Raw genomic sequence first — 12,960 nt, forward strand, 5'->3', positions numbered from 1 at the left:
GGCTCTGGAGCATACTTGCAACCTGTCAAACTTGAATTTCGAGAGATACTGGACTCTGGTAATTGCTACCTTGTCTTTCAACAATATATCTAGAAATGATCAAAGGAATCTGGTGTGAAATGTATTGTCGATTCTCTTGATGGCGATAGATTGATGTTCTGCACCGTTTAACAGAACACTACGTACAGTGGCCTTAAATACTCTTATATTTGTTTGCATCGTGGAATGTTTGTTCCTCCATACTCTCTTTGTAAAATGGCGGAAGTCAGAAATTACCTTCCCCTGTTTGGTTGAGATTTCAGTATCTAGTGAGTAATTGAACTTCTCAACAGCTTTCGGATCTTTACCTTTTGATCCACAGATTTAAAAAATAATTTTTTGTAACTAAACACTTTCAAACTTCGGACACTGGTATAATGTGTCGTATAAAACATCTTTTACTATTAGCATTTTTGAGGAAAACATATTTACGAAGTTATTTCACGTTAAAGTTGTCCTATTTCGGTCATTTCAACCAATCAATGACGTGTATTCAGCTAAATAAAATTACTGCCGTTGTTTGTCAACAACAACTATCGGTAGTGTATTTTTCGTTTGTCACTGTTATTTATGACATTGTCCGTGCGTTTGTACTGGTTTTAAGGTTTTAGGGTTAGGGTTGTCATAAATAACAGTGACAAACGAAATATACACCGCCAGAAGTTCTTGTTGACAAACAACAGCAATAATTTTATTCAGCTGAATACACGTCATTGATTGGTTGAAATTACCGAAATAGGACAACTTTAACGTGAAATAACTTCGTAAATATAAGTTTTTCTTAAAAATGCTAAGAGTAAAAGATGTTTTATATGACACATTCTATCAGTGTCCGAAGTTTGAAAGTGTTTAGTTACAAAAAATTATTTTTTTAAATCTGTAGTGTAGGTCAAAAGGTAAAGATCCCAGCTTTCTAGTGTTGTGTCATCGATCTTATGATTGATGACTATCTGCAAACTGGGACATAGATCTGTCTTCTTGAAACCAGTCAGCAGAAGTTGCTGAGCATAAAGAAATGTATCAAAATTTGGAGCTTTGACATTTTTATATTCGACCTTTCAATCATCCGGTAGGTTTGTATATTGAAAGATATTGCAATTTTTCGGTCTTTCAAACGTTCAATATTCAGATTTTTCGTATTTTCCTGTCATACAACACTTGGATCTTCTGAAATTCAGTCTTATGACCCAAACCATACACGTCGCGCGTGCGTATGCATGTACGTTTCTCAGAAATTTATGGATGTGCTCCAATAGATATTTTATATTAACAAAAGTAATATCAACGCTAACACCTACACTAACTCCGCCACTTTGACCTCTCTCTGATCTACACTCGTATACAAATTGACCCGTAAAGCATATGTAACGATGAAGTTTTTAGTTGAAGTCGAGGGTCACCAATTGTTACGGTTAGGTTTTTATTAGTGTAGTTACCAGTTGTAAAGGGTAAGATTGTTGCGGTACACAAAGTTTTAAGGGAATATTTATTTACCGTCACGTTACAATACCTTGCCTTGACCGGCAGGTTATAACATCCGAGAGCATACGAAAGAAAGTTAGATGCGGTAGAATGTTTCTTTGCATAGTTTGGAGTATACGAATTGTTAGCAGTAATCCGCAGATAGCGATAGAATGACGTTGTAAGAGAACAGAATTAGAGCAAGTGAGAGTTGTAGGGTCTTGTCTCACAGTTGCTGACAGTAAACTTAATTTCTCCCTCTGACCAAGGTTCTAGCTGGTCAGCCAGACTTCGTTGTCACCAAAGTGACTAACTGGTTGAGTCTTCACCATGTGACTGGACTCGTTGAGTCGTCATCGACTGTTTTTGGCTTGGGGTCTTCTTGCTTTTATAACTATCCAGGATAGATATCATTGAAAACAATAGATTTAGTTGGTGGTCTTGTTATCTCTATTCTAGCTTTTAGTGAAGTAGAAGAGGTTAGAAAGGGTCAAGTGTTGCAGACATTTCGGCCAAGCTAAAGGCATCTGGAAAATGTAAAACTGCTACCAGAGAAAAACCATTGTTCCACCGTGGGAAAAGTTCTGTTGCAGTGTTAATTTAAATTTGGCTATGGTGGATGGAATATATTATAATATAGGTGACCCATTAGCAATTTAAGCCTAAAGGCAAATTAATAAACAAAGGTACAAACATAGAACCAGCATTGCTAGAAATGAGAGTCAAAAGTGACTCGCTAGACACACAAAGCACTAACCTCACGAGATTGACAAAAAGTGAGGGAGCGAGTAGAAGCACATTTCTCTGCTGAGATAAATTCACAAAATGAAGTAAACGTGTGTGTGTATCTGTGTAGGCGCATGAAGTTTTCTTCCTAACCACATGGTTCCAGGTTCAGTCCCACTGCATGGTACCTTGAGCACCTATAGCCTCGTGAGTGGATTTAGTAGATAGCAACTGAAAGAAGCCCATTGCATTTGTGTGTGTGTGTGTGTGTGTAAAGTTCATACGGAAAATAATGCAAAAGTGAGCATAACCGTCTTATTAACTGACTCCTTCAAATTACACATATTGGGAGAGTAACTCTTCTTCTATACGAACATGCTACTCAACATTAGTTACTGTCTCAAACAATGCATTTGTTTGTGATGGAAACCAGCGTTGAACCCAACTCTTGAATTCTCTTTGACAAAAAAATTAAGTTGTACCAATTCCTTTGCAGTCACTTTGACCTCGTCTGTATCATCAAATCGCTATTCCCCGAAGACTGCCCTTCATTGGACCGAACAGGTGGAAGTCGGAACGTACGAGATTCGGGCTGTATTGTGGATGGAGGACCAACCCAGTTTGATGATTGCCTGATTTGTTACCAAAGATGTGTGTGGTCGCGCACTGCCATGATGAATGTGAGTTGTTTTCAGCTCTGGAATCTTCTAAGCTTACTACTCACGACGCAGCCAAATTCCAGAAAATCCTGGAGAAGGATGCCGTTGTCATGTCAATATTCAGTCACTATGATTCACTATGCCGATTGCTTGCTCTTGAACTTCTTAGGTCTTGGAGAAGAGAAACGTACTTCCATGATCCGTTTCTGGATTACAAAGATATAGACGTGTTTCATCCTTTGTCATCAGATCGGAGAAAAAAGAATCTTTGCATTCTTCCAGCAAATGAGAGCAATCTCCAAACTGCTCTCCTTCAAATTGGTTCTTAACTGCTGAGACTTAAAAAAAAATTCAATGGGTCTAAGCGAAAATATTTAGTCAGTTCAGGTGAAACGGTTGTTTTAACAATATTGACTTACTGAATTCCTCACATGGAAGAGCAGATAAGATGCCGTTGTCAGTATTCTCTAGGGTACGAAGTTTCGGCGGCTTCAGATCTTACATTGGATGCTTCATGTTAAAGAGCATAGAGTATGCTGGCGTCTGTTAGTCTGCATTCTGTAGAGTGTGGATCTACCACGAGGGGAATCCGATAAAAGAATCGATGTTGTTAAAACAACCATTTGATCTGTACTGACCAATGGACTAAATACTCTCACCTATACCCATTTTAAGTTTCTTTTAGATTATCTCCACTCTGACTCCGAACATCTGATGATATGCACGTGTCAAACTTATTAAACACACATCACACACACACAGGCGTATATATATATATATATATATATATATATAATATATATATATATATATATATATATATATGCGCGCACACACATAGATGCATGCACACACACGCGCACATATATACACATATATGAGGGACTCATCCAGGCCGGAACAACAAATGAGCATCCAGTTATTCGGCAATCTTAATTACACATTCATTGAATTCGTGTCGCTGAGTATACCTAATGCTTCGCATTCAGCTAAAATAGAAGAGAATGAGTTTGCTAATATTATGCAACCTGAGAATCAAAGGGATTGAAAGGTTTCGAATTACAAGACTATGCTATAGAAAATCAGGACCTCATTGAGGAGAAGTACATACGGAATGATAGCGATTCATTTGCCGTTATGAATGATGATAGGAGAGTGGTATGAAAGTGGGCTGTCGAGTGAGGAAAATGTATGAGAATGAGAAGAGTTACTTTATATAGACCAGAGGATCAACTGTACAAGTTGACAACATTACGACTGATAGAGAGATTAAGAGCATGAAAGCAAGGCAACCAGTCCATCAAGAATAGTCTGTGAGATTATTAAAATATCTAAGGGGGTAGAGCACGCACAATTCATGTACATAGTTAATCAGGTAGCAGAGTAAGGTACCGTACCCATCTCTAGCATAACATTATCATCGTCAGCTGCTACAAGGTCAAAGGTGATATAGCAGAGAGAGAAAATTACAGAGCATCAAGTTGATGGGCCAGGTTATGACAGTAACTAAAAGAGTCATGGCACAATTGGATGTGAAGAGAATTAGCTTAGATGAGATGCACTTCGGGTTTTCACCGGGAGTCCACTGCAGAAATACTTAGCTAAGAGTATGCCGCTATACCTAGCAATTGTAAACCTAGAGAAGACCTTTGACTGAATCTCACAATCATGAAGGCAACTAAGAATAGATTAATGGCTAGTGACAAGCATGTAAGCTATGTAGAAAGGTGCAGTCTGCCAAGTGAGCACTACAAATGCATACGACAACGAATTTATTGTGCAGCTCTCAACCCCGTTTCTATTTATCCTTACAGAGGATTTTAAGACAGGCTATCCATAAGAATTCCAATATGTTGTTGACCTAGTTCTTATAACTGAACATGTAGTAGAGTTAGAGAAATTCCAGAGGTGGAACAAAACTTAAAATCAAAAGGACTTGTAATAAAATTATGGAAGTTTTAGTAAGTAGAGGAAAAAGTGAAACCCTTCTATCGTCAGGAAAATGGATATGATCGATATAAAAGAAAAAAATAGGCAAAAATTCTATACAGTGTTTCCAGTATAACAATGGACGTGCAAGAGATGTATTGGAATCATAGGCTAACATAGAAAGCTTCGTATACAGCAAGGTGCGCAGGAACAGTAAAACAGTAAGAGTTTTTCGGAAATAGATTCCCTCAAATACCCTTCTAATTTCCTGGGAGTAAAAAATCGTTTTTTGCACCATATACATCGAGAACGAGAACGATCATTAACATATTTATTCTAAATACATTTAGGTAGGTTCAGGTGCAAAATATGCTTGTCGCTGTAGTGTATGTCATAGGAGAATAAATTCTCTCTTTTACGATGACAGTGTGTTCGCCACATTCGGTTCACTAGTGCACAAGATTCTGAGACACCGTTTCGACATGTTGTGTTGCATCAGCTAAAGTTGATGTAACTTAGGTAAATATTCCGGGTACTGCTTGCTGACGAAACTCATGCTGAAATACCAGTGTTCCAGAATCTTGTGTGCCGTTGAGCCGACTGTGTTGAACATACTGTCGTCATAAAAGAGAGAAGTCATACTCTTACGACGTACAAAATAGCGACTAACATGTTTTGCATTTAAACCTGCCCAAACGTATCTTCTACATATGTGGGAAATTCTGTCTGTGGGTGTGTTTGTGGAGTTGTTAGCTAACTCTTCCTACATCGTTTCATCGATTTTGATGAAACCTGACACGTGAATAGAACTTATGTCTGGAAACCTCATTGAAAAAATCGATAAGGCCCCTGGAAGGGATCCTTATATAATCTAATATATTTCATTTTAACAACCAAGGGAAATAACCCATTCATTTTCCTAAACAATAGATCCATGTATTTCAGTTAGAGACTTATTCACGAATATACCAACACAAGCGCTGGGAACGCACAAAAGCCCTTATTATTATCTCATATCTGATTAGCCTGTTATTACGTAACATACTTCACGATTTTAGTATACATACCTAATTAGTATTTCTTCCTAAGTGCTATATACACTGGGAATGCATTAAAGCCCTTTTCGGGGCTACTTTATTTGAATTCTCACTATCGGGTAACTAATTTCCTGTTATTACATAACTGACATCACAATTTGGGTATTCACAACTTATTGGCAATTCCTAAAAACAAGATCCTGAGTAAGACAGTTCGGTATTTTCTGTAAATGCGCAAAAACCGTTTTAAGGGCTACATACTTTGTATTGATGTTATTGGATTAGCGACATAATTATGAAAACAGAACCAAGGGTTAAGCCTCGCTTTCCCGGGAATTACCAGGTATGGCAGCTAGTTAAGAATAAACAAATCATCGTGCCTAGATTCGTTCATAGATTTTGTTCATTAACTAATCTAATAAGTAGTGAATATGGATGCTCTATACGTATAGTAATCAGCTGGAAAATTTTTTTGAACAATTACCTCTGCTAGCAACAAAGTATTTTCCTGAGTTGTGAGCAGATTGTATGATACCTGTGTACGATGCTGAATGACAGTGTGACATAGGCCTTGATTGCAAAGGATTTGTGAACACTTGTAAGAAATGAAGTGAGCATACACTACTGGGTGTGCAATGTTAGTGAGCATGAACGGCGCAACGCAAATGAGAGAAAAACTTGATACACAAGGACTCAGGTGCTCAGGTGTTGTGTGCAAAGTAAAAAGACTGCGCTGTTAGGGGCATGTGATACATATGGAGAATGTCATTTGCATAAAATAGTGCAGGTTGATCAAAGTAGGTGTAACTTAGGAAGACATGGAGTGAAGTGGTGACAGCTGATTTCAGAACACTGAGTTTCACAGTGGAGAGAGGAAAGATCTGAGCACGAGGATTAGCAATATGCAAGTTACTTTAAATCAAAGCAAAACAAACATTAAAATAGTGGTATTGATGGAAGTATAATATATCTACATTTTGGTCTTCCACCAAATGTCATTGTTAAATTTATATCTGCTGCTTCTCCAGCCTTCTGAAATTCTCTCATCTCATTCTTTCCACTCAGCCTATTTTTTAGTCATAGAGTCAGTTAATCTCACCCATCCATTATAACAAACCGCCAGTGTAACGAGGGACTGCAATGTCCCTACCGCTTTCCTTCATCACGAAATCTGAATATAAAAGAATAAAGACAGTCATCATCCCCTCAACTCAGATCACCCATTACTGACACCCATCACTCGCTCTTATGTCTTCTATTTTTATTACTATCCATTAGTCTCTCTTTTCCTCTACCTCCTCACCACCTCCAATTATACTATTTCTATCACCATACTTTTATTCTCTTCTGTCATCTAGAAAGGTGGGATTTCAGAATGCCCACTTTCCTCCAGCACATGCCAGAAAAGAAAGCGGGCATGTGTGCGCATGTGTTTGTGTGTGTACGCGTGCTCTTTAAAAAAGTATTTGGATTTCCTGCTCTGCACAATCCTTCATGAACTTATACAACAACTGGACTCAAAGATTAGATGCCAACATTTGGGTGGGAAAATGCTCTATATTTCAGTAATTGCCTATTGGATTCTTTTGCTCAATGCCTGTTTTCAAAACGTATCTTTTTTTAACCGGAAAGCATTTTCCAAGTGGTCATAAATTCTGCCAGCTTTTCAAGAAAAATAAAATAAGGTGATCTACAGCTGTATGCAAAATATATATGGCACCTTTAACAGTCACAATACAAAGACATTGCAAATAAGCTTAGAAAGAAAAGGACCAATATGCAATTATTGAAACAAGAGAGTTACCCTCTTAATACCCAGACAAACGCATTTGGTACCATAGCAATGACTCCTTTTTATATTGCTTACCGAAGTTGCCTGAACCAGCAAAACATCATTCTATCATTATTGGAAATCTTCATATCACTTTTAAAGTATATTTAGACATTAAGATAAAACAAAAACCATCAGCATGAGATTGGTAGTGTTACATATGGCATAGGCATTTAAAAAATTTTTTCAAAGTACTGCAGCATCTGTCTTGCTGAGAAATTTCACATCATGCGCACCCCTACTGCAATTTTCAATAACAAAAAATATTAGCTATTTTGATGCTGACATATTCTTTCTTGCAAATTTCAACGAGCACCACTCTGACACCTGAAAGATATCCACAGACTCCAACAATATACAACATTTCAAAGTTCTCACATAGCTGACAGTCAGTCTATATCTATTGATATGTACAGCAAATTAAAGGGCTGATTGAATGAAACCATGATACAGGAATGTAATTTCTGTTTATTTGACACATAAATTAACACATCCACAAACGTGTGTATGCTGTGAGTGTGTAAAGTCTGGTATTATATAGTTCTCAGTTCAACAACTGCTAGCTAGTCAAGAGCACTTATGCTTCGTAAGCTTTATAAATTTCTGCAGTTATAAATTTTACTATTAGCACCCAAACATACTGAAGACTGGGTCTTTGGGTTCACTTTTGTCACATTTGCAGCAATATTTTCTATTAATGTCCTCTCCAAGTTTCCATTTAATTTTTGCAGTCACTTTATAATGAGAGATTTTCTTTTTCACACAGAATATGAAGGATACATATTTAAGTGCTAGCCATTTCAACCAACCAATAGGTACACAGTTGAGAGGAATACTAAAATATCCTAAAGATAAAATTCAGAATTGCTCTTTGCAAAAAGAAATTGGAAAACAATTTATCTTGAAAAAGAGAACACAAATAGCAGAAAAGAAGTTCTGTAATAGGAGATAAAAAGATGACAAAAGAAAGAAAAATATACAAATAGATTCTCCATGAATAGAGAACACACAATGAAAATTTTTGAAATAAATGACAAATGAAAAAATAACTTTGCAGTTATTTTTAAATAATGTTTTAGGAGAACAATAGATAGAAGCAGGTGGCAGTATGATTTCAAAGTAGAAGTTATAAAAGTAGGAAGTATAATCATTTCAAAATTATTAATAAAAAATTTTTTTAAAGAAATGATATAGTAAGAAATAATATAATAATACACATAGAAATAGAGGACATAATTCACAAGCCAGCAGAGCTGTAGCGTTTTTATACTATAGGAAATTGGACGGAAACAGTAATTAGAAAAGAAATTTGGACACACAAGTTTTCAAAACATTTTGACAATATTGCATAAAGGACTTTTCATGCAAATTAAATTAAGCTTTGCTGTATAAAAGAAATATATACTTGGAGCATTTTAGAAAAGAAATCAAGACTCAATGAAATAAAATCATTACTATGAAAGAGTCAAGTATCTTAGAAAAAGATACTTGAAACATTGAAGATGGAGAAGAAAATACATCAACAGTTGTGGCATTCATAAATAGAGTTATCAGTAGGAGACAGATACCAGATAAGAGATACATAAACATGATAATAACAATTAAAAATGGTCATTTTTAAGGCTAGAGATGGTCATTACTTCTAAGAGATAAAAATTTATAGTTGAAGATGAATAAAAAGTATGGTAGGAATTGTATTGCAACAAGCTAAGTTACCTATACCAACAATAAGTTAGCTTTGTAAACATTATACTAATATTGTACTATTAAATTCAGTTCGCAAGTTTCTCTTCAAAAGAGAAGAATGTTAAATGTAATGAAGCCAAACTTCTACAGTCATTCAAACTTTAATCAACCATTTTTGGCAGTGATCCTTCCAGTCTCTCCACATGGCGATTCCATGTCTTGTTCCTGTCTTTGCCAAAATCCTAAGTCTTTCCCCTCTACGAAAAACATTTCTGATTCTGCACACCACAGTCCTATCACCAACTCCTTAACCCCAAAGTTTCAGAGGTTATGGAAGCAGTCTTCAACTACTAACTTGTTTATTTCTTCCGGTCTCTTCCTCTTCTTGATAACTACCATTACATTTTCATTCAGAGAATTTAATGGTTGTTCCCAAGTCTCTATCAGAGATTCTTTCTTATATATCATACAACAGCAAACTTAGATAAAATAATCAATGGTATGGCTCTTGACATGAAAACTTCCTAGCTAAGTCGTCCACCTCTAATGTCCTGGATTGCAAGTTTGCTGTCAGTCTGCTCCATCACTGTGTTTATGAAGAACTCTCCAACATGTGTTTTATCAACTCTGGAGTAGCTTGGGGTTACATTATATCTTCATGCATTTCCTTCCACACATAAACGACTTTCTCCTTGTTACTTCTAACCCTAACCTACTCCTATTCAAATTAATATTACTCTTCCCTTCTCAGCACATACAGCAAACATTTGGGGGATTATCCATATGTAACCTGGACACCCCATCATGAAGGCACACGCCTTAGTGGTAAGGGTATTTGGCTCACAATCATAAGGTCATGAGTTTGACTCCCGGCAGCACATTGTGTCCTAAGCAAGGCACTTTATTTCATGTTACTCCAGTCCACTCAGCTGGCAAAAATGAATTGCACCTGTATTTCAAAGGGCCAGCTTTGTTACTGTGTCACACTGAATCTACCTGAGAATTACATTAAGGGTATACATGTCTGTGGAATGCTCAGTCACTTGCACATTAGTTTCATGAGCAGGTTGATTGGTTCAAGTGGAACTCTCATTGCTGTAACTGACAAAATGCCAGTAGTACCAGTAGACGCCCCCATGCTACATTTTCAGTGTTTCCACCAATAGAGATTTCAAAAGGATCCTCCCAAAAGGGACATGACATTATAGTCCCTTCCATCACAATCATTATACATAACAAAGAAGCTAAAAGTTCTAACACAAACGCTAAGGTTCCCTTACTGCAACTACAAATTTATATCACTGTCATAACTGCATCCGAAATGCTTGGTTTCCTCTTCCTTGTAATAGTACAATGTTAGTTCCAAAAAATATTTCAGCAAATATGAGCCAAAGCAGAAGAAACCTTTACAATCACCCTGCTAGATATAGTAGCTAAATCTCCATCAAATAATGTTGTCAGCATCAGCCTATAGACATTATTGTCTCAAGTCCTAAGATTCATGGTGTCTGATATCTGATTTCCATGGTGTTTAAGTGATCGAGATCACAATATTTCCCTGGTGTTCCATTCAGGGAAACACCAGTCTGCCACAGGTTACTCATTCACAGCTGAGTGGACTGGAGCAACATGAAATGAAGTGTTTTGCTCAAGAACACAACAAATCACTATCTTGAAACCACTGTCTTGTGACTCTGAATGCAATGCCTCAAGCACTAAGTTACACACCATCACAAAATCACCTCTTACAAAAAATAAAAAAATTAAATAAAGACACACTGAATAATGTACCCTTGAAAAGATGGGATGATAAAGGCTGTAATATTAATTATATGTCTACTTAATGAGAACTGAGACTGGGAATAATAGCAATTTTTGCCCGTATCAGTTGCTAACTCACAAACTCAAGTACAGCCCAAGTTAGAGTGCTGCTCATATTGTTATAGAACTACAAACTATAATTTTCATTTCTAAAGCACATCAAGAAGACATCTCCAGGTCATATTGGACACCTTGTAAAACAAGGAGCAATCTCCATTTAGTCTTCTCCCTCATTTATTCATTAAAGCCAATTCCAAAACAGATTTTCATATATGTATGTTTGTGTATGTATGTATGCTTTGGGGATATGTAATTTTATAATTATATGCACACACTTAGTTTTATATATATATATATATACACACACATATATATAAATATATGCACACAAACACAGACACATACATATATGCAAACAAAATTCTTACAGATAATCATGCGCTTATACACACGTGCATACACATTAGCACACATGCATATATAAATAAGATTTCCAAATAAAATAGCTTCAGTTATTCAAAAGGCTTTTAACACCAAATTATATTTTAAGGATATTTGCATGTTAAAGATTTAAATGCATTAATCACCAGAAGACTCATAAAAGACAGAGATGTTCATTGGCACTGATTGATGATTATAAGGAAATAAGCTAAAGTTATGACATAACTACAGATATATACCCCTACAACCCTTTGTTTCTGTCTAACTTTCAGAAAAAATGGTATATTATTTAAATGAAATTTTGATGGTTTAGATTAAGTTATATTGGAATTTGTCGTGTAAAATTTTTTCAGGGTAGAAGAGAGAAGTTCTAGATAATTTGCACTACCTCAATTTGTTTCTTGATAACTTTCTGAAAAATAGATATTCTTTTGATTAAATGCAGATGATTACAATTATTTCAGAATTTGATATGAAAACAGAAAAAAACTGGGGTGAGGGATGAATAATTCCCACATCTCAACTTTGTTTCCTCATCATGTTTTGATAAAATGTATGAATTATCCGCCTCCACATTACTTCCTCCACCTACGTTTTTGCGCATCAAATTCTGACATAATCATAATCCACGCCTACTGAAACATATTAGGTGAAAATTTTATTAAAACATAAATTTTTCAGAAAGTTATGAAGAAACAAAGTTGGTAGGAATATGTATAATTATACCAACGTTATATATATTATTTGAATTGACTGTGTGTGTGTATGTATGTATATATATATATATATATATATTATCTGATTTTTACCGATAATACAGCAAATCTATCAGAATAAAATTCTTGCTTTAGGAAGGTACCAATAAGTCACGAAGAGTTGGCTCCCTTGTTTCAAGTGCTCAAATTTTGTTCACTAACATGCATTATAATTAAATTTGATTACAATTATACCTGTACGGATTTTAAAAAAATCAAGTATAATTATAAACTCTGGTCAAGAAAGGCAGGGAAGACAACATCAAAATTTAAATTAATTAAAAATAAAATGCTGTGGGATAATGAGTCTGATTTGGTGGGGGCGTGATCTGAATAAGTTTGTATCTGGTGGGAAGAAGGCGATTATGGGGTCTCCTGAACATCCTTCAACTCAGAACAAAAAAAAAAAATTTAAACAGAAGAAATGTTTCTCTTTCACAAATGAAAGAACCTAAAACCTTTTGATTCCTCTTCTTCAGCCAACATGAACTTCACTGAATAATTTTTCATGATAAAAACAATCCCCAGTTTTTCACATACAGATTACAGGTAGAAAAGATACATAAGATAAAATT

The sequence above is a fragment of the Octopus sinensis genome, unplaced genomic scaffold, assembly GCF_006345805.1.
Source record: "Octopus sinensis unplaced genomic scaffold, ASM634580v1 Contig13158, whole genome shotgun sequence".
Classification (NCBI taxonomy): Eukaryota; Metazoa; Mollusca; class Cephalopoda; order Octopoda; family Octopodidae; genus Octopus; species Octopus sinensis.